This window comes from Rhipicephalus microplus, chromosome 9, assembly GCF_043290135.1.
Source record: "Rhipicephalus microplus isolate Deutch F79 chromosome 9, USDA_Rmic, whole genome shotgun sequence".
Lineage (NCBI taxonomy): Eukaryota > Metazoa > Arthropoda > Arachnida > Ixodida > Ixodidae > Rhipicephalus > Rhipicephalus microplus.
Window position 1 is genome coordinate 81,008,258 of NC_134708.1, and position 20,665 is coordinate 81,028,922.

General features: G+C 46.2%; 1 long non-coding RNA gene across 1 annotated transcript; it reads right to left on the reverse strand.

Annotated features, from left to right (window-relative positions):
• Positions 1–220: 220 nt before the first annotated feature.
• On the reverse strand, positions 221–3,398 carry LOC142771940 (uncharacterized). The gene is made up of 2 exons (XR_012886215.1): positions 3,120–3,398; positions 221–2,150 (listed from the first exon to the last, which is right to left on the reverse strand). It is a non-coding gene; the product is annotated as an uncharacterized LOC142771940 (long non-coding RNA).
• Positions 3,399–20,665: the final 17,267 nt, after the last annotated feature.

Here is a 20,665-nt window from a genome sequence, read left to right on the forward strand (position 1 = left end):
CATTACTCCCACCAGTTGCTCTTCTAAGAGCAACAGTTACTCTTTACCGTTCCTCCCACGTGTTCGCAGTTACTCTCTGAAAACCAACTGCACATGCTTCCAGTTACTCCTTGGGGAAATGAGTATTTATCTCGAGTATGCTTGTCACACGCTTAACACATGGCGAGAGCTCCTTGGAAGAGCACTGCTTGGGTGCTTCTAACACAAAAAGTGGACAATATTGAAAGGAAAATAAATGCTTTATTGTTCTTTTTATGAGGCGACGTGTGACCACACGTAAAAGTAGACTTCGCCACACCACAGCCAGCACTAAACAAACACAATACATCAAAGGTTTTCTGCGTCATCCGTGGAAAAACAATCTTGAATTTCTAGCATAGGGCAGTCTGTGTCATCATTGGTGAGAGAAGGGCAACTTCTCCAATTCTGAAGAACTCAAGTTTCGCAGCTGGTATCTCCATCAGGCTAGCGCAGCGGAACGTCACCGCAGGCATATGTGAAGCATCTCATTGCTGCAAGAAAAAAAATAGAAGTGTGAGGTAAAACATGCCAGAATCAATTCATAACAATGAGTCACACACACTGCAGCAGCGCTTACATTCTAGGATGTCTACTGCAAAACGAAATGTGAAAAAAAGGAAGGTTCGGCCAAACGTTACTTGGCAAGCCATATAAATGCTGATGTGATAGACGCTCTTCACATGATGTCTCAGACAGCAATATTCTGGAAGAAAATGTGCAGCACCTCAACAAGGCATATTTGTAGCAGTTAAAGATACCCTTAGGTTCAGCTAACTTGTTTCCTATACACAGCTGAGTGACATTTCTATGAGCCCATTCACCAATGGGCATTCTAAGTGTGGTCATGTGTGTGGCAAATAACACGTACTGTCCGCTCATGTTAAAATACTTATTTAGCTCGTGCACATAGATGCTCTCGATTCTACTGTTCTATCATACGCTGCTGCGTCTTGAATTGTGCAATACCTGTAGGCACAAGCCAAGCAGGCAAAGCCTGCTTGAAAGCAACCATTTGCAGAGGCTACATGATAATCTTCAGTATATTTCTTTGTACCTGACGCAAACGGCTGGACAAAACTATACACAAAAAATGTAGACCGTGCTACCTTGAAAAAAATGCTTTAAATTTAGTAAACTAGGGTGCATTTGTTCACTCGGTTGTCGAGGAAGCAATATATCTTAAGGCATGCACAGATATTCTGATTCTTTGTTTGACAGCGTCACAGATAGGTTGCCAATACATATATATTTGAGAGCAACAAGATGTGATGCTTCTATTAGTTCGTCTTGTTGGTTCACAGCCAAACAGGTTACTGCTTGTTAGACAAATTGGAATAAGCACACCGTGGTTTCCAAAAAAAAAGCATTATTAAAAGTTAGCTCCCGGTGTGAATGTCTGCCTATTTATTTTGTACTGCCTTCTACAAGTGCCACAAAGACATTTGTTGAGGATGTGCTACCAGTCAAGCCAAGATCGCATACTTGGTGAATGTGATGGAAATACAAACATTAGAAACACTGCCACCTCTAGTAAGAGCATAACACTTCAGTATCTTGGACTAGCAAAGAGGTGCACAAGAAAGTTAAGCCCACTCTTGCGGAACTTTGAACGCGAATATTTCAGAGTGGGGGAGGTCAACATGCTGTGGCACTTTTAAACCCTCGAAACATCTGCAGAAAACAGGGTAAAGGCAAGTCAAGAAACGCTGTTATGAAGGCCTGCGCATGGACAGCTTTGTGAATCTAGGCCCAAGTGTTATGCTTTGTGCAAGCCAAAATCCATGTAAATAGGGAAAGCATACTTTTAGGAGTACCAGCGTAAACAAATCTTGGCAGTTGGCTTTTTAGTACAAACAGCAATCCCTGCAATGAAAACATAAACATTTTATCTTAACGGTAACAGTGTGAGCACACACACGGGCCAGCGGAGCCATGTCGAATTGTCAGTGCCAGTGTAACCATGTGGCATGATGAACTATTCTCTGGCCAACACATGCACAGTTTGCCCCTAAAAAGCGATGCTTTCATATACGTAGTACAAAAAGTCTGCACTTACCAAAATTCACTTGCTTTCTGTACTTTAGCATCATTGGGAGCATCTGCAGTATAACCAAATTTGTGTCATATCCCTGAAAAAAAAAGTAAAAGACATGCATCAAATATTGTTTCATTTGGTAGCAGTGAAGTCAGGTTAAGAACAGCCAAGTGAGAATCAGCCTAATTATGTGCATGCGGCAAATCCCAAACGGTGTTATTGAGGTTGTCGAAATTTTCGTCGATTGGTATTAACGTCGATATGTGACTTCAACGGCATGCCAAGTTTTCACAGCGCATAAAGATTTCATGATGCAGAATAATGACAACGCTAACGAGAACATACAGCATTTATGATTGTCTTTTACAATATTCAGTTTTGCTAAGGTTTTGCATCTCTAAAGAAATCTGAAAGATTTGGGTCATTCCTCCTCCAATTGTTCTGTCAATATGTAAACTGCTCGCTTGATGGTGCGCTTATAAAATAGTACGTTCAGCGCAGATGTGAAGCAAGTGACGCAGTGATGTGGGCAGATTTTTTTTTTAGGCGTGCGGGGAGGGGGGGGGGGGGGTCCGCTTATCTGAATAGGCCGGGCAAGCGAATATGGTCGTCAATTTGAGCTCCCTACGCCCGGCCTAAAAAAATTCTGTGCGCAACCGCCTGGCTATGCCAGTGAAGTGATGCGACAATGATTTGTTCACTTACTGATTTACATACACTTTACAGCTCTAAAAAATGCGGCCCAAGGCCCCAACACTCAGCCGTTAACATTACATAAAGCCAATGGTAGAAAAGTGCCAGTATGAATGCAGCTACAACCCCGCCCCAATGTTTTTTCAAGCGCGGTAGTGTTGCGGAAATGAACTTTTAACTGCAAAAGTACACTGGCACTGCAGTGGTGACAGGGTAAGCAAGAGGGTATGCAGGCGGTAATAGAGGTAATTTAGTCCGATACGGCAAGCAATGGATACGGCGAATAAGAGCAAATCATTTCTCTTTCAATAGCGCAACCACTCAACAATGTATTGTAAGAGCATTAAATCTTGCTGGAAATGCCACTCACCTGCACGCTGATGCATGCACAGTCCTTTGTCCGACGAGCGAAGAGGCTTGCAGATAGCTGAAGACGTGTTTACGATGTGTTTGTTCCACCCGGCAGCAAAATCCACAACTACTTCGCGCTCCATAAAGATAAATATACACTAACCTTCATCACGAATAAGTAGAAACGCAAATCTGCGACACACACACACGATCAAAACATAGCTCACAAGCCCGCACGTCCATGTGCTCGCCGACTACAGACCAAATGAATATGAGTAGTGCGAACGCGAACCTAGTTGCGCCGAAAAAAAAAAACGTCGAGCAGTGGCAGCACAAGCGTCAGCGCAATGATTTCAGTGTGTTCTCGTAATTCAAATATAAAAAAAAACTGAGGTACACTAAAACCCATAAATAAACATAAAAAGTTGAGTATAATTTTTATTGAGTGCTAGTCAACATAAACACTGAATAAAAATTACTTTGTAACTTACATCGTTTGCTACGCTAGCGCCACCCTTGTCGTGCGGGCGCAGAAGGCGCAGATTTGTCATTCTGCTCTCAAACTACACGGTGAAGCGTGCTACTAAGTGTATGGCTGATGAGAAGCGCGTCTGGGTCCGCTTTTTTTTTTTCTTCTCCGATATATCTGGGCGGGGGGGGGGGGGGGGGCTCCTTATGCACCTGTTTCGGTGCTTGATCGACTTTGACGCCCTTACTTCGCGGACGAACGGCGTGTCTAGGCTATTTTTATCGTTGTTTTGCACGTGTTTCGGCGTTCGGTCCGCTTTGACGTGCCAACTCTCCATTCTGCTGCTGCGTGTGTTAGGTATTTGCCGTACTGTATTCTCAGGCCTTCTGTGTTCAGCCAGCGCTGCTATCTTATTATCTACGGATGCTAAAATAAATCACTGTTTTGGTTTGGTGAAGTTTGGCACACAGAACAAACAATAATCTGGCCCATGAATATCAATGTGGGCGGCATGCATATTTGTGTGCGGTGTCCTGCCGGGGAGTAACCGTTGCGTGACGAGAGCATTTACAGCGGTTCCTCCTTCCGTTGCTCCCTTACAAGCTTAAGATGAATACAGTTGCTCCCCCATTCTCGAACAAGTCGGCCATCTTGTTCCGCTTGGTCTTTTCTGAGAGTAACAGTCGGTCTGAAGGAGTAAAAACAGCCGTTGCTCCCATTTCGGCCATTTTTGGCTTAGAGTGTACGTTGTTTTGTTGGGGACATATCGTATTCAACTATTGTAGAGTGTGCATAATTTTGTGTCGTTTGATCTGCCATATTTGAGAATATAATTTTGTTTTGTTTATCAACTCTCGGCTCTGACTCGTCCTTTGGGCCACAGCCGAGAGTTGATTCACAAGTGGTTCTATTTGGTGCGCCGGCGTCCGCTGGCGCGCCAAATAGGACCACTTTTAAATTGTCCGCGCTTTTGTTGTGCAGTTCGGGGGGGCTGATACTTAGGCCCTTAGAATCAGCCCGACAATCGCCGCCCTAATTCACGGGACGTGTGACATCCGTGCCCGAAATGCTTGGGCCCGGCACGGCCCAGCACGTTTCAGCTAGGTATATAGATTTGAACATAAACGAAGCCCTGTGCACTCTTCGGTTATTGTGAAGATACCTTCCACATACAAGATATATCCTAGTGAGTGTTCTGCAACTTTTTTCAGTGTCCCGACTTTTCACTGGTATGCTCTGTGTATTGTCGCTTAATTACACACGTAACTACAAATTAAAGTTATTGTCGGGGCTAGTTGTCTCATGTATGCATGGCTAACTATATATTCTATTTTTTTGCATTTCAAAAAGCGACTAAAAGGTATAGTACCCCTATGAAGTGTATAAACTGAGAGAAATTTATAGCTGGAGTCTACATAAATTGCATGCGAGTCACGGCTGTTGAGACGTCTCCTGTAAACGTCATTTACTACAGCATGCAATAGTAATAAAAAACAGGCTTTGACTTATGGGAGGAACACACGAGTCTGGGCAGCGTTACAAAAATAAAGCAATCAGGCAGACCTCTGGGCTTTCCATACCGTACACCACGTTTTCGAGCCTAAAACGAGAAGGTTTTTTGCGACACCTTCTTTCCCCGGATCGCCGCCACCACAGACCGCAGTTATATATTCTGCCAAAGCGAGCCACACCCAGAAGTAGTAAGCGAGCCACCATCCTCGTTCCATGAAGATGCCTATTTCATCGTCTCCTTGTGACAGCCTTCAAAGTTTTAATTCAGTTTGATGTTTTTGTGGGTAAATCTGGCTGGAGCCTTTATTGGCGCTGAGCGCAGTGCCACCTACAAAATGGTGAATGTCCGCAATCCAAGAACATACAAGCTTCTCGCCAACTACTTTTTTGCACCCCATATCGCGCGCAAATTTATTCATCCTCCATCCCGATAATTTCACGAACCTTTTCATGATATTCTCCACAGACAGCCTTTTACAGTCCGTATTATACTTATTCCAATGCTTCCCAAACGAATAATGCTCAGCTACTATTTTCACTTTATTTGCACGAGTGTAGGAACGTCTTAAAATAATTTGTCCTAAAAGCCTAGCGTTCAGCTCACGGCTATCTGTCTTGAGCGTTACTTCCTTATCGGGATATGAAACTCTGCGCGATAAAAGGACGGAAAGCGTTCAGAGTTGCGTTAGCCTCAATGGCACTTCAAATATGTGAGCTGCTCTAACTGGCACAGTTTTAAAGATAGCAAAACAACTTTTCACAGTAGAATTCGTTCCCCCCCCTGCAGGCACAGGCATTCTCAATCTCTACACTGTTGAAGCTTTGATCGGGAAACTCTGTCTTCTGGAAATGTGCTGTGGCTGTTGAGGGAGCAGTGAGTGTAAATCACGTGCGTGGATCACAATTACAGCGCGTTTGTTAAACACGTGAGTGTCGTCTTATTTACCAGAACCAGTCTCTTAACTCAGTGGTAATGCCTTAGAGGCCATCACGATGACGGCGTCAAAGCGTGTCACTCAAATTAAGATGTGCACAATGTTGACATTGTGGCAGCCATTTAGGCCATTTACCGTGTTCAGAAGTTCTCGCGTTGTCGAAGGGGAAGTGAAGCCTCGAGTGATTTTGTCTTCAACTCCCGTTGAGGTTGAACATTGCTGGGTTTTCTTCTGCTCGGTTCAAAGAGGCGACAAAAAACTGGCGTTTAGTCGTACATGTTTCGCAGAATACTTCTGAAATTTCAACTCTGGCGATTTTCTCCCCATGTCCGTTTTTCTCATGTGAATTTTTACCTCTTACACAAGGCTCAGTATTTCCTTTGTTGATGAAAATGCCCACACTGTCATAATCCTTCGCTAAATTGCTTGGTAGCGCAACTTCCTAACGGTCAATTTACAAATCGAAGGCTTAGTGAGACCCTCTTAGGTTGATCTCTTGCTTCAAGTATTATTATCCATCAATACGACTGGCATCAAACTCTAAAACCCGCTGTGACAAGTAGGAGACATTTTTGTCCTAATACACATAAGTTCGCATGACGCAGGTATGACTGCTCGAACACTGACAACACACTAAACAAAATGACCTGAAATAACCTCAAAAACTAGGTAAACCACTTGCCCTCTAGCGCACTACCTTTTCTGGATATTTTTACTACCTACTATCGAAGTAAAAATTTACTCTCGTGCTAACTGAGCTTGTGAACGTAGGAAGGGTAGTAATTATTTACCCCATTCAGGTTTTGAGCGAGTATAGAGAAAGTACATATTTACTACCTTCACAAGGTTTTTGAGGTGATTTCTGGGAGTTATTTCCGGTCGTAAAAATTAGAAAGTTTACGAGTGCATTCATCCAGTCGACAAATTTAATAAATATCAACGGAAGAATTGATGACACATAGATTTACATACAGACAAACACGCACACACAGCGAGAAATTTCATAATCACCTTATAATCTTCGTTTGTTAGCGTAATTGGCCTGTATCCTGTCAGTTTGCGTAAAACATGTTGCTCTTTCCCTTTAGGAATCAGCCCGGTGTGTGCCCGAATAAACGATGGAGACAGAGTTCCGTGATCTAAAGACTCTGAAAAAACTTCATGCAATGCGGCGGCCATATCCTCCTTGAACGCCTTGTAAAAGGCGGAATTATTGCCGTCTGTTCCAGGTGATTTGCCCATGCCAAGATCATCGATAGCCTTCTCAATTTCCCCTATACTAATAGACATTTCCAATAAATTTGTGTCCTCAGCATTAAGTGTCAGCATTTCTATCAAGAACTCATCTACAAAGCCCGGCTTCTTTGATTAGCGATAAGCAAACAAGTTCTGATAATAGTTTTCAAAATCTTTCATAATATCTTCATGTTCTCTCAATATTTTACCATTCCATTCTATCTCTATTATAACGTGAGCTCGCGCATATGCCTTTTCACCTGACAAGGCTCGCTTTGTCGGGGCTTCACCCACGAGGTATCTCTCAGCTCTTGCTCGTATAATTGCGCCTTGATATTTATATTCTTCAAGACATTCAATTTTGTTTTTGACAACCTCCAGTTGATGTGTGAATAAGCCCGGGTTTTTTGCTTCAATATTCACCAAATCATTTAGCTCTGCCCGTACCTCACGTTCCTGTTTTCGAGCTTGATACTGCATGTAGCAACCACACTCTATTGCTTTCATTTTTATCTTTTGCCTAAATAATTCCCATTTTTCCGTGGCACTCCTTTATGCGTTTTTGAAAAAAATTCTCAATTTCCTTCTTTGTCTTATCTACTAACCCTTCGTGCGTAATTATCTTAGTATTCAGTTTCTATGTTTCCTATACAACCTTCTTTTTGCACTTTCTACCTATCTCAAACGAAACTAAGCTATGATCACTGAAGGAAACAGCATACACGTCATAGTTCTGACATAAAGGTACTATGTCAGAACAAACATATGCTCGATCTAGTCGTGCGTGACTCGAACCTTGAAAATGTGTGAAGTGTTGGCAACTGCCACCAATTGCAAACAGAGCTACGTCATGTAAAAAGTACTTATTAAGGCTGTCTCTAAGCAAACCAACGCTTTCATTACCTAATTTAGCAGTATACGTGCAATCGTCTAGGGTCAAAACACAATTGAAGTCACCCAACAGAATCACACATTCCTGATATTCAAAGTACGCTTGCATTTCTCGAAAAAACAAACATCTGTCTCTCGAATTTGTAGGTGCGTATACACAGATAACTCTAAATTTAGTGTTCCCGTAACAAAAGTCACACAAAACAAAACGCCCATGTAGGCAACTTTTGACCTCTTCCACTACAATACCAAGAGAGTTCTTGACAAAAATAATACATCCGGCTGATTCTCCCACTGCATAGCTCACACACGCATTGTACCGCAATGAAAATTCTGATACCAAGCTATCAGTCGCGTCCTGAGTACTAACTTTAGTCTCCTGAACATCGAGCAAGTCAAGGTCTTTATCTTGCATCAAGCGTGTCAACTGGTACTGTTTGCGACGCGTTCCTGGACCACGTACATTCAGCGTACCAATGCGTAAAGGCGCAGTCATGCTAGCCATGTTGATGACAAAGATGAAAACTACAATGCTGCGCTTACCGTGTCTCGTATACCGTGCAGTGGGAAAACCGGGATCTTACGCGTCTCGATCCTGTCCCCGAACCAGCGACGATGACGCCGACCGGGTTTCGAGGGCATATTTTTTACTCCTAGCGCCCGTGACGCGATGCCACAGACGCTCCGGGCGTTTCAGGTTGCGTTCCGTGCTCTTCACTCGGTAACGCTTGCCGCGTCCACTGGTTGCTTCCGGAGACTTTGTGCTTGCTTCTGGCGTAGCGATCTCGCCACTGGTACCCATGTCTTCCTCCATCGATTCTTGAATGTCCTGCTGGCCACCTGTTGCGGCCAACTTCTCGGATTCTTTCGTTGAGTCTTTGCCGTCTTCTGCTGTCGTGTCGGCTGTCTCTTCTCCAGTTGCCTGAACCGGGCGTCAGGTCCCACGGCGTTGCTGCCAGGGGCCAACTTCTCAGCCTCTTCGGCGTCCATATTACCTTGGGCGTCGTCTGTTGGCAGCACGGTCTTCGTAACTCTGGCATAACTCCTGACGCAATCTTGACTTTCAGAGTCTAAACGCTCGGCATACACCACAGCGGGGAGTCTGGCAGTCTCGTCGTATATGTCCTTGCATGTGACACCTTAGGCAAAGCGGTGCCCGACCCGGGCCCACAAGAAGGACGGTGCCCCCTCCAATCTTAAAAAGGTGCGGCCAGTCTTCTAGCACCAAGCCTCTCTTCAGTTTCAGTCGCACCACCCTCGTCGTCGATATCACGTGTTCAAAGCCCGCGACGGTCCAGTTGTCGTTGGTAACCTCCAGAACTTCACCAAACTCACCTAACGCTTGTCGAATGCTCTCATTTGAGACCGCAAAGTCAACCCAGTGGATTTTCACGGTTACTTCATGTTGGATAGAGTCGATGATAGCACAGAAGCCACCCTTGACTCGGAGTCCACCTGTTTGGAGTAATGCATCTTTGTCGTCTTTGCTTCGCATCTTTATTAGCCAGATGTGACTCATCTGGAAGGCTCCAATGCCAGTGATCGCCTGGATGAGTCCCACTTCTTCCAACGGGGCCCGAAAGTTTTCCAACCGGTATGGTCCTTTTTTCAAATCACCGTGCAGAAACACACGCTCTTCCGTACTGTCACCCGACGGCAATGTAGGCAACAAAAACCGGTAATCCGATGGTGCAGAAGGGAACCTAACACCGCGGCCAGCAGCGGCCGCCGAAGCACCTCGCACGGAGCGAGCCATCACACGTCCGTCTCCCACCGAAGCCGAAAGTGGAGTGAACAGACTGCACAGATTACTCGACTGCATTGCGACAATCCGGTATAGATAGGCACAACTTGTTGACCGACCATGTACCGGTGGGAGAGCTCTTTTTTGCATTGAATAACAACAACGGTTAAAGGTGCAAACGTAAGCTTAAGCTGGGCTGCACGCCGCTCAATGTCACACCAACCTCTTATTATAAATCTACCGGATCTCACTTTTTTATTATCCAATACTTACTTGGCACACCGGGCTCTTTGCCCCACATGTGTTAGCACTGCTGATGCGCAAATAAATAAAATTTACCTAAGTACACACAAACAATGGCAGCTTAATGATTTTCATTGAGCGACGGTGCACAAACACAGTAGCAGCACGTATTCATTAAAAGGGCGTAGAAGAGCGATCCACGCCTGCATACAAGCTGCTTATCGACGGTGTGCTAGGCCTTTTGAGGAGCACGGCTATGCGATGAAACACAGCTGGCGATCACAGAATAGACATCCTGTGCGAATTTCGTCGTCATTTCAGACACAAATGAACACGTGTCCGCTCTCTGCAAAGTCTTATGGGGACGGACCGATGTATGTGCTTCCAACGAAAGAGACGGCCCGTCTCGATTTTCTTCGTGGTCACCGGCAGCCGCTTGTTGGTTCCGTCTGGCTCGTATCAGTGCTCGCCTTCGTGCTACATGTTGGAGAACAGTTGGCGCATGGGGTGGATATTACGGGCAGCACTTTACTCGAACAGAGATCGTCTTCTGTGGAGTAAAGTATATGCGATGCCTCTTTCACCTGCCCCGGCGACACACTCCCGCTGATCACTGGCGGCCGCGGCTCGGTGCCGACGACAGAGTGAAGCGTTTTGCTTATCGCTTCTCCAGAAAGCAACCACGGACGATGACACCAGATTGATTTTGTTACTACTGGCAGATCTTCGCGATACGGCACGGAAGCGAGATATCCGTGACGTGCAGGTTCGGAGGTGCTCGGAAGCGCAGGGTCGCTCGATGATGTAGAAAACACGTGGCATCCATCAACTCAACCAGACGCACAGATCCCGAGCTTCTTGCACCGTCTGTCTCCAAGGCCACCACAGAGCAAAAGCCACCGATTTGCGAAAATTTGCAGGGCAACATCCACAGAAGGTTTTCTTTTTTTCTTCTTTGAGAGCCCCCTCTCCTCTCCTTTTTTTCGTTCACAGAATGCTGTCCTAGCTTGTTGTGCTTATGCTGCCCCAGTTTCAGTGAGAGTGCGTTGACTCGAGGTCAGCCACGAGGCACGACGATGAAAAAAAAAACATCTGTGGTCCTCGCGTATCTTCAGGATTCATTGAGAGCGTCACAAGGGGTGTATGGGACAAAAGCTTCCGAAGCAGCTGCACCTTGCAGGCATGCGGTAATAAACGCTGAAACGCAGGTTAAAAATCACAAGATACAAAACTCACTACGTGGTAAAACTGGATTTTGACATCCTCTTACTACTTACCTGAGAGGTGGTGGTAAAACTATGTGATGTACCATCTTTTACTCCCACACGAGGTAGTAGCTTTAAACGAAAGAGAGTTTTCAGAGGTCATGAGCCACAAAAACACCAAACTTGGAAAGTTTTTTTTTACAGTGCACCTTGCTCATCGACGAATGATGGTCTTTGGAGAGTACACTTCCTTTTTGTGTTAATGGCGATTAACGCTGTGTTATCCGACACCAACTAGACTTCGCTGTAATTAGCATTGCTTTCCACAATCGGTTTGATCCAATTAGACGACTCAGGCCTGCTTCGCAGGTGACGCTTGGAAAAACAACTGAACCCGCCGATGGTCTACCTTCTGAATTCATCACATCGTGAAGATTACTCTTCCTTGAAGATTAAGTGATATCACCACCGTTGAAAGTAGCGAGGACAGCTTCTTTCTGCAATAATTACGTCAGTATTTACAGACTATAAACAATTACCTTTTTAACAAGTGTAAGTAACCATTCGAGTCAAATGGGCGAAATTAAGTTCTTCCTAGAAATTGCCGAAAGCCACGTCGAAGTTTCCTAGGGCGGCATCTAGTAATTCCCACGGAGTAATGAAATGAGGCAAGTTTAGCTGACGAAACCAAAACCAACGCATGAAACAGCGCATCTACCAGTAACTTCCGAATCGCCTTCAAGTAAAAGATAATTGTTTAAACTATGTAAAGAGTTAACTGTTCTAATGTTTTAAATTACTATCGGAATGAATTGACATTTCGGACCTGATGTCGTCTATGCAGGACCACAACCAAATCTTCAGAACCTCATTAAAAAGAACCGCCTCATTCTTGAAGAAATGTTTCTTCAACTATCCCCACTCCGATAGACACGTCCATCGTTTCATTTTTTGAGGAGCTTGGAGCCGAAAGAAGAAACTTGAGCGGAGCCGTGGGTGACGGCGAGGCGAGTAAGAAGAGGCGTGAAGACGTCGTTTTTAGGATGAAGTTTGACGTTCTTTTAAGAGAGTCCACAGTGTTAAATACTACACTCTCTGACTTGATTTTCTGCCAGCAGAAGTGTAGTCTAGCCAGGATTTGACTAAGACAACCTCTGTACTACTAAAGAGATATTGTGTCAGCTATAAAAATCTTTGTTTTCTAAACAGCAACTCCTTGCAGTACCAATAAAATTTTTGAGGTTCGTTATGCACCATTTTTTGACCCCAACTGCACGCGGACGTTCACGAAAGAGATGTGGAGAATCATTACTTATTTTGAGGGAGACCGACTCGTTCGTCGCTAATTTGTGTACGTCATACTTGACCTTGGCGCGCGTTTCGACATTCACTTGAACAGCAGTGTGATGCTGAAAAGGTAAGAGTAGCCACCCTCCAAAAAAAGGGTAATTTAAAGCCTGAAAATGTATAAAAACCACTCTATATCACGACATAATGCTCATTAATTCTAATTGCAGAAATAAGTAATTGTCGCAATTCTAAAAAGGCGGTGCTGGCCCTGCGTACAGCTCACGGCAGTGTGCGCGTATGAAATGCAAATGTTAAGTGCCAACCACTGGCACCGGTATGCACGTGCCTACGCGTCAAAAGCGTCTAGTCGCGCCTGTGAATGAAAAAGGCACGCAACCACTGGCACGCGTCAACCGCTTTGATGCCCACGCGTCCAAGGCCGATGCACAAGGTTGCTTGACCTTTTGGCTTAAACAGTCCAAGTTCAGCACAGAACGACACGTTCCTAAGTGGAGCGGGTTTATATGTTTTAGAGGATATGAGAACACGTTAAAAATTGATAGTGCTTCACCGACCACAGTTCAGACTATTTTAGAAGTAATTGACATTCCAGCGCCCAAAGTAACCACAGCGGTATGCACCAGAAATCAACATCGGTGCGTGCGCCGCTCCCGCGAATGAACATTCGCGTCTAGCATACTGTACGTCTAACATAGGCGTGTGCAGAGTTCTCCTTAAGGAGGGGGGGGGGCAGTTTGTCGCAGTGCCTTCCTCCATGTAGGGGATGACTTAGCGCCCCTTCTCTATTATGTTAATATATGGAGCTGACATTGAGCTCCCCTCCTCCTTTCTTGGGTAAATGAGGGGGCGGCTGCCCTCCTGATCAGGTTTACAAACCACCGGGTTTCGATACCTGCACTACCAAATTTATTAACAATATCTTGATTATGCTGGTACATTCAGTACATTTACGCATCATAATTTATAGCACTCAACTTAATAATCACGCCTGAAATTTCATGATCTGACAGATTTAAGTCAGTCATAAGACTACAATTGAGGCCAGAGTAGCAGGCTTTCTGTTGATGTGTGTGTTTGAAATATTCTCTAATGCAACAAAGTACCCCTGGTTCTTAATGATACAACAGATATTGGTCATAAGATAGGAACCAAATATTGCGTAGAATGCCTTTGGGCATTTTCCATAGTCAAAATGTGCTCTAATGCAACTAACTGTGCCTGGAAGACTTCTGGATGTTGTCTTTGGCAAAGTATTCTCTAAAACGACAAACGACACCCAACTGTTCATGAAGTCACAGATAATGGTCCTACTATTGAAACTGAACCCTGTATGGAATACCTCTGGACGTTGTCTTTACTCAAAGTATTCTCTAAAAAGATAGACGACACCCAACTCTTCATGAAGTCACAGATATTGGTCATAATATTAAAACTGAAACCCTAATGCAAGACTTCTGGACGTTGTCTTTAGTCAAAGTATTCTCTAAAATGGCAGACGACACCCAACTGTTCATGATATCACAGATATCGTTCATAATATTGTCTCGACGTCAAAACAGAGGTCTTGCCGTAGAGACTGAGACACCAGAAGCAGGTCGATCTTTTTTTAATTAGAACGCGCAAGCGAGTTCTTCTTCTTCATACATTCGTAGTCCTTCGTGGCACATGCACAACTGTCATCGTTTTTCTTGAGCAAGCACGTGACATTTGCCTCCCTCCGAAAGAAGCATCGTCCCGATGCGCAACTTAGGTGCTCTACCAGGCGTATGAAGTGGTCGTACGAAAACGGTAAACGGAAGCTAATTAACTCGATAAATACGGTTTCATACCGTGCACGACTTCAGGCAAACGCTTTTGGCGCTTAGAACTACAATTAGTGTCGGGAACGACTTCGTAGCTCACGTCGTTCAAGCGTCGCGTGACGCTGTATGGACCAAAGTACCGTCTTGGCAGTTTCTCAGACAGTCCACGTCGACGTATCGGAATCCAGACTCACACTTTGTCGCCTGGTGAGTAGCTAACAAACTTGTGTCGGGTGTTGTAGCGTTGTGCATCTTGATGCTGCTGATGACAGATGCGCACGCGCGCGAGTTGTCTGGCTTCTTCGGCACGCTGAGTGAATTCTTCGGCGTCTACATGGATGTCGTCACACTCATGCGGCAACGTGGCGTCCAATGTTGTCGTGACTTCACGACCATAGATCAGACTGAACGGTGTCTTTCCAGTGGTTTCTTGTCGAGCGGTGTTATAAGCAAAGGTCACGTACGGCAATATCTGATCCCAGTTTTTATGTTCCGTGTCAGCGTACATGCTGATCATGTCTGTGAGGCTCCTATTGAGGCGCTTCGTCAGTACGTTTGTCTGCGGATGGTATGCAGTTGTGCTCCGGTGAGCTGTACCGCTGAGTCTGAGAACCGACTCCAAAAGCTCTGCGGTGAAGGCAAGTCCTCTGTCTGTGATCACTGTTGTCGGAGCGCCATGCCGAAGGACGATGTTTTCGATGAAAAACTGAGCGGCTTCTGCTGCTGTGCCACGCTGCATAGCTTTAGTCTCCGCATAACGGGACAGGTAATCAGTGACCACAATAATCCATCTGTTCCCTGTTGTGGAAGTTGGAAAGGGACCCAGGAAATCTGTTACAATCTGGGTGAACGGCTTTTCTGGTGCTTCGACTGGATGTAAAAGACCGGCTGGCTTGCTGGGAGGCGCTTTGCGTCTTTGGCAGTCGGTGCAAGTTCGCACGTGATGGTTAACAGCAGCAGGTAACTTTGGCCAGTAGTACTTGCATCGTAGTCGGCACAATGTTCGGGTGTAGCCTAGATGACCAGAAGTTGCTTCATCATGGCACGCTTCCATAATTTCTTTTCGAAGAGAGGCAGGCACGACGAGCAAGTGCGGGTTACCGGTTGATGAGAAGTTTTTCTTATAGAGAACATCGTTCCGCAAGCAAAAAGATGGCAGTCCTCTAGCAAATAACCGCGACACGTCTTTACGTCGTCCTTCTAAATATTCAATGAGTGGTAACAGCTGAGGATCACTGCGCTGCTCTCGTGCAATAGTGGCCGTGTTGACAACTCCCAAGAATGCCGCGTCGATGTTTTCGTCATCAGGAGCGACAGTTTCCACTGGCGACCGTGAGAGACAGTCGGCGACGGTGTGCCTCTTCCCAGATTTGTAGACAATGGTCATGTCAAACTCTTGAAGTCTTAGGCTCCAGCGCGCCAAGCGACCAGATGGATCTTTGAGGTTGGTCAGCCAGCACAAAGAGTGATGGTCGCTAACAACCTTGAAGGAGCGGCCGTACAAATACGGACGAAATTTGATGACTGCCCACACCACGGCGAGATACTCCTTCTCGGTGGTCGAGTAGTTCTCCTCCGTGCGAGAGAGAGTTCTGCTGGCGTAGGCTATTACTCTTTCACAGCCGTCTTGCCACTGCACCAGAACGGCACCTAGACCTACATTGCTGGCGTCAGTGTGAAGTACTGTAGGGGCGTCCTGGTCGAAGTGCGCAAGGACTGGAGGTGTTTGCAAGCGTTGTCGCAGTTCATTGAATGCAATTTGCTCCTGTTCACCCCAAAAGAAGGGGACGTCCTCACGTGTGAGTCGTGTCAATGGCGCCGAAATAGACGAAAAGTCCTCGATAAATCGCGGTAATAGGCGCACAACCCTAAGAAGCGTCTCACAGCCTTTTTGTCACGGGGTGCAGGAAATTGCGCTACGGCGTCTATTTTGGCCGGGTCAGGTCAAACACCCTCGTGACTGACGACGTGGCCTAGGAAACTGGGCTCGTTGAAACCAAAATGACATTTTTCTGGTTTTGAAATCAGGCTGGCCGAGCGTATGGCTTGGAGTACGGTGGATAGACGGCTCAGATGTTCCTCGAATGATGGTGAGAATACAACAACATCGTCCAGGTAGACCAAGCATGTTTGCCACTTCAGGCCCGATAGTACGGTGTCCATGAGACGCTGAAAAGTGGCTGGCGCCGAGCACAACCCAAAAGGAAGCACCTTAAATTCGTAAAGGCCATCAGGCGTCACAAAAGCCGTTTTTTCACGATCTCTCTCGTCGACTTCTATCTGCCAGTAGCCCCTTCGGAGGTTCATTGAAGAGAAATAGCGCGCATTACGCAGCCGATCGAGTGAATCGTCTATGTGAGGCAGTGGATAGACGTCTTTCTTCGTGACTTGGTTCAACTTGCGATAATCAATACAGAAACGCAAGCTGCCGTCTTTTTTTCTTGACCAAAACCATGAGGGACGTCCAAGGACTTTTCGAAGGTTGTATGACGTCATCCATGAGCATCTTCTGTATTTGCTTCTGAATGTCCTCGCGTTCTTTTGGAGCCACACGGTAGGGGTTCTGCCAAATCGGTCGCGTGTTGTATTCAGTAATGATGCGGTGCTTGGTCAATGGTGTCCGCTGGACCTTTGACGTACGCGAAAAGCAGTCTTCGAATTGGTGTATAAGTCCAAGCAGACGCTTCCTATCAGAGGGCGGTAGCGTGGAGCAGATGTCTACCGACAAAGTTGTCGAGGCAGGGACTGTCGCGTCATCTGGTTGCAAAGCACAGCAATCCCCGGCTTGGTCTATATCGTCGAAGTAGGCAATTGCGGTACCCTTCTGGAATTGACGGCGCTCGTTGCTGAAGTTTGTAAGGAGCACTTCCGCCTGTCCACCAGTAAGCGTTAGGATGCCTCTCGCGATGGAAATGCCTTGCGTGAGCAAAAGAGCGAGTACGTGCTCCACTATCACATCCTTATAGGAATGCCACCCACTGGACACAGACACAAGGCAGCAGGATCTCGGTGGGAGCGTCACATCGTCGGCTATTCGCAAACTGCCGCGTAGTTCGTCACTGCTGTCGTCGACATACGGATATGCGCAAAACTTCACCATACGTTGAGGGATGTTGATAACATCGCCATGATCTCGAAGAAAATCCATGCCCATAACTAGCTCTTTACAGCAGTCTGGCAACAGGACGAAAGTGGCCACGAAGCTAGAATCCCCAATGCGAAGTCGAGTGGTGCATTTACCCGTGGGGATCATCAGCTGACCACCAGCACTCCTTATGTGTGGCCCTGTCCACGGTGTCTTGACCTTTCTAAGGCGGTCAGCGAGTTCTTGTCGCATGATTGTGAAGTCGGCGCCAGTGTCGACCAGTGCTGTAACGTAATGTCCGTCAATGAAAACGCCAAAATCAGCACGTACAACTTCACCGGCATTAGTATTCGTCGTCGTATTTGTTGTCGTATTCGTCGTCGTATTCGTCGTCGTATTCGTCGTGGTTGTCGTCATATCTTTTTGCGATGATAGGGGGAACTTTTCGGTGTCTCAACGATTGGCAACCTTGCCCCCAGAGGTCGCAGCAGTTAGTTTCCCTGGCGCGGGCTAGGCGAACGGCCTCTGGAGACGTCCGCGTAGCTCTGAGGGAAGTCACGGTGACGCGCAGGAGATGGAGATCGCCAGCGACGCGGTGTAGTTGCTTGGCCAGTCGACAGTTGATCGGCATCGTGGGCACGACGGTCTTCAGAGCGGAAAAAAGCGGGGCGAGAAAAGTTCCCGAAGCCGGAATCGCTACGACGGCAATAGCGAACAATGTGACCTGGTTCTCCGCAGCGGAAGCAAATAGGTCGACGGTCGGCCATGCACCACAAGTCTGTTCGGCGAACTGGTGGTCGTCTCATGGAATCCCGTTGCCACCAAGGTACGGCCGCGGGTCGTGGCTGGAAGGGTGTCGCCACAAATGACGGTGGAGGACGACGGACCACATCAGCGTAGCTCGCTGGATGTGGCTCAGGAATTGGCGCCGGTGGTGTAACGGCTTGCCTCAACTCCTGGCGGACGATTTCGGCGACAGATGCGACGGGCGGCTGGGTAGGAGGGACGCAGAGGGCCCGAAGTTCCTCACGCAGTATTTCCCTAATCATTTGTCGCAGGGAACTTTCACACACGGCAGTGTTCTGAGCTGCCGCACTTACTGCCGTGTGGTTCGGCAGGCGGTCAAAGTGTCGGTATCGTTGTCGCAGTGCACGCTCGATGACAGTCGCCTCTCTTATGAATGCATCTACTGTTGTAGGTGGATTTCGTACGAGGCCCGCAAACACTGGTTCTTTGACACACTGCATGAGGTGACGCACCTTCTTCGCCTCGGGCATGTCAGGGTCAGCTCGTCGAAACAGACGGATCATACCCTCTGCGTACATGGCGGCTGTTTCGTTGGGTTTTTGTGCGCGAGCCTTAATCAGTTGCTGTGCGTGATCCCGTCGGTCCGTGTTCAAAAATGTGGCGAGGAGCTTTCGACGGAAATCTTCCCAAGATTGGAAAGTAGCCTGGTGGTTCTCGTACCACGTGCTGGCGCTATCTTCCAGGGCGAAATATGCACGGCCAAGTTTGTGCTGTTTGGTCCAGTGGTTAGATACAGCGACCCGTTCGAACTCCTCGTACCTCGTACTCTTCCCCATGGAAAACTTCAGGAACGCGAGGATGTTCAAGAGTCACCTTCGAGGAAAGAGTGGTCTGCGATGGAAGGGTAGCCGTGGATGTGGTAGGAGCTACCATGCTGGTTAGAGGCGGAACAGGTGCGGACTCCGGTCTTAGGCCTAGTAGGCGCCGACTGAATCGGTGCACCGGAGTCGTGACGAGGGGCTGGGTCTCTGGCCTAGGTGAACGGGTCCGAGCAAGACTGTCCTGCATCCGGTTGTGGGCTCCAGCACCTCCACCAGTGTCACGACGTCAAAACAGAGGTCTTGCCGTAGAGACTGAGACACCAGAAGCAGGTCGATCTTTTTTTAATTAGAACGCGCAAGCGAGTTCTTCTTCTTCGTCCATTTCGTAGTCCTTTGTGGCACATGCGCAACTGTCATCTTCTTTTTTGAGCAAGCACGTGACAATATTACAACTGAAGCCTTTATGCAAGACTTCTGGACATTGTTTTTGTCAAAGTATTCTCTAAAATCGTGGACGACACCCAACTGTTCATGAAATCACAGATATCAGTCCTAATATTACAACTTAAACCTTTATGCAAGACTTCTGTACATTGTCTTTAGTCAAAGTATTCTCTAAAATGACAGACGACACCAAACTGTTCATGAAGTCACAGTTATTGGTCATATTATTTGAACTGTAACCTCAATGCAAGACTTCAGGACGTTGTCTTTAGTAAAAGTATTCTCTAGAACGACAGACGACACCCAACTGCTCATGAAGTCATAGATATCAGTCATAATATTAGAACTAAAACCTTAATGCAAGACTTCTGGACATTGTCTTTAGTCAAAGTATTCTCTAAAACGACAGACGACACCCAACTGTTCATGAAGTCACAGACATCGGTCATATTAGAACTGAAACCTTAATGCAAGACTTCTGGACGTTGTCTTTAGTCAAAGTATTCTCTAAATCGACAGACGACACCCAAGTGCTCATGAAGTCACAGATACCGGTCATAATATTACAACTGAAACCTTAATGCAAGACTTTTGGACGTTTTCTTTAGTCAAAGTGTTCTCTAAAACGACAGACGACAACCAACTGTTCATGAAGTCACAGATATCGGTCATAATATTAGAACTGAAACCTTAATGCAAGACTTCTGGACGTTGTCTTTAGTCAAAGTATTCTCTAGAACGACAGACAACACCCAACTATTCATGAAGTCATAGATATCGGTCATAATATTAGAACTGAAACCTTAATGCAAGACTTCTGGACGTTGTCTTTAGTCAAAGTATTCTCTAAAACGACAAACGACACCCAACTGTTCATGAAAACACAGATATCGGTCATAATACTGGAACTGAACCTTGCATGGAAGGCAGCCAAAATGTTCTCCAATGCAATAAAACACACCCGACACACTATGATGCAACAATATTAGTGATCACATTGGAACCGAGCACGGCATGGAACACTTTCGGATGGTATATTTATTTATTTTCAAATACGGCATCCCAATGTGAGGCTACTGCAAAAGTGGCGTACATATATACAAAATGAAAGGATTTAAAC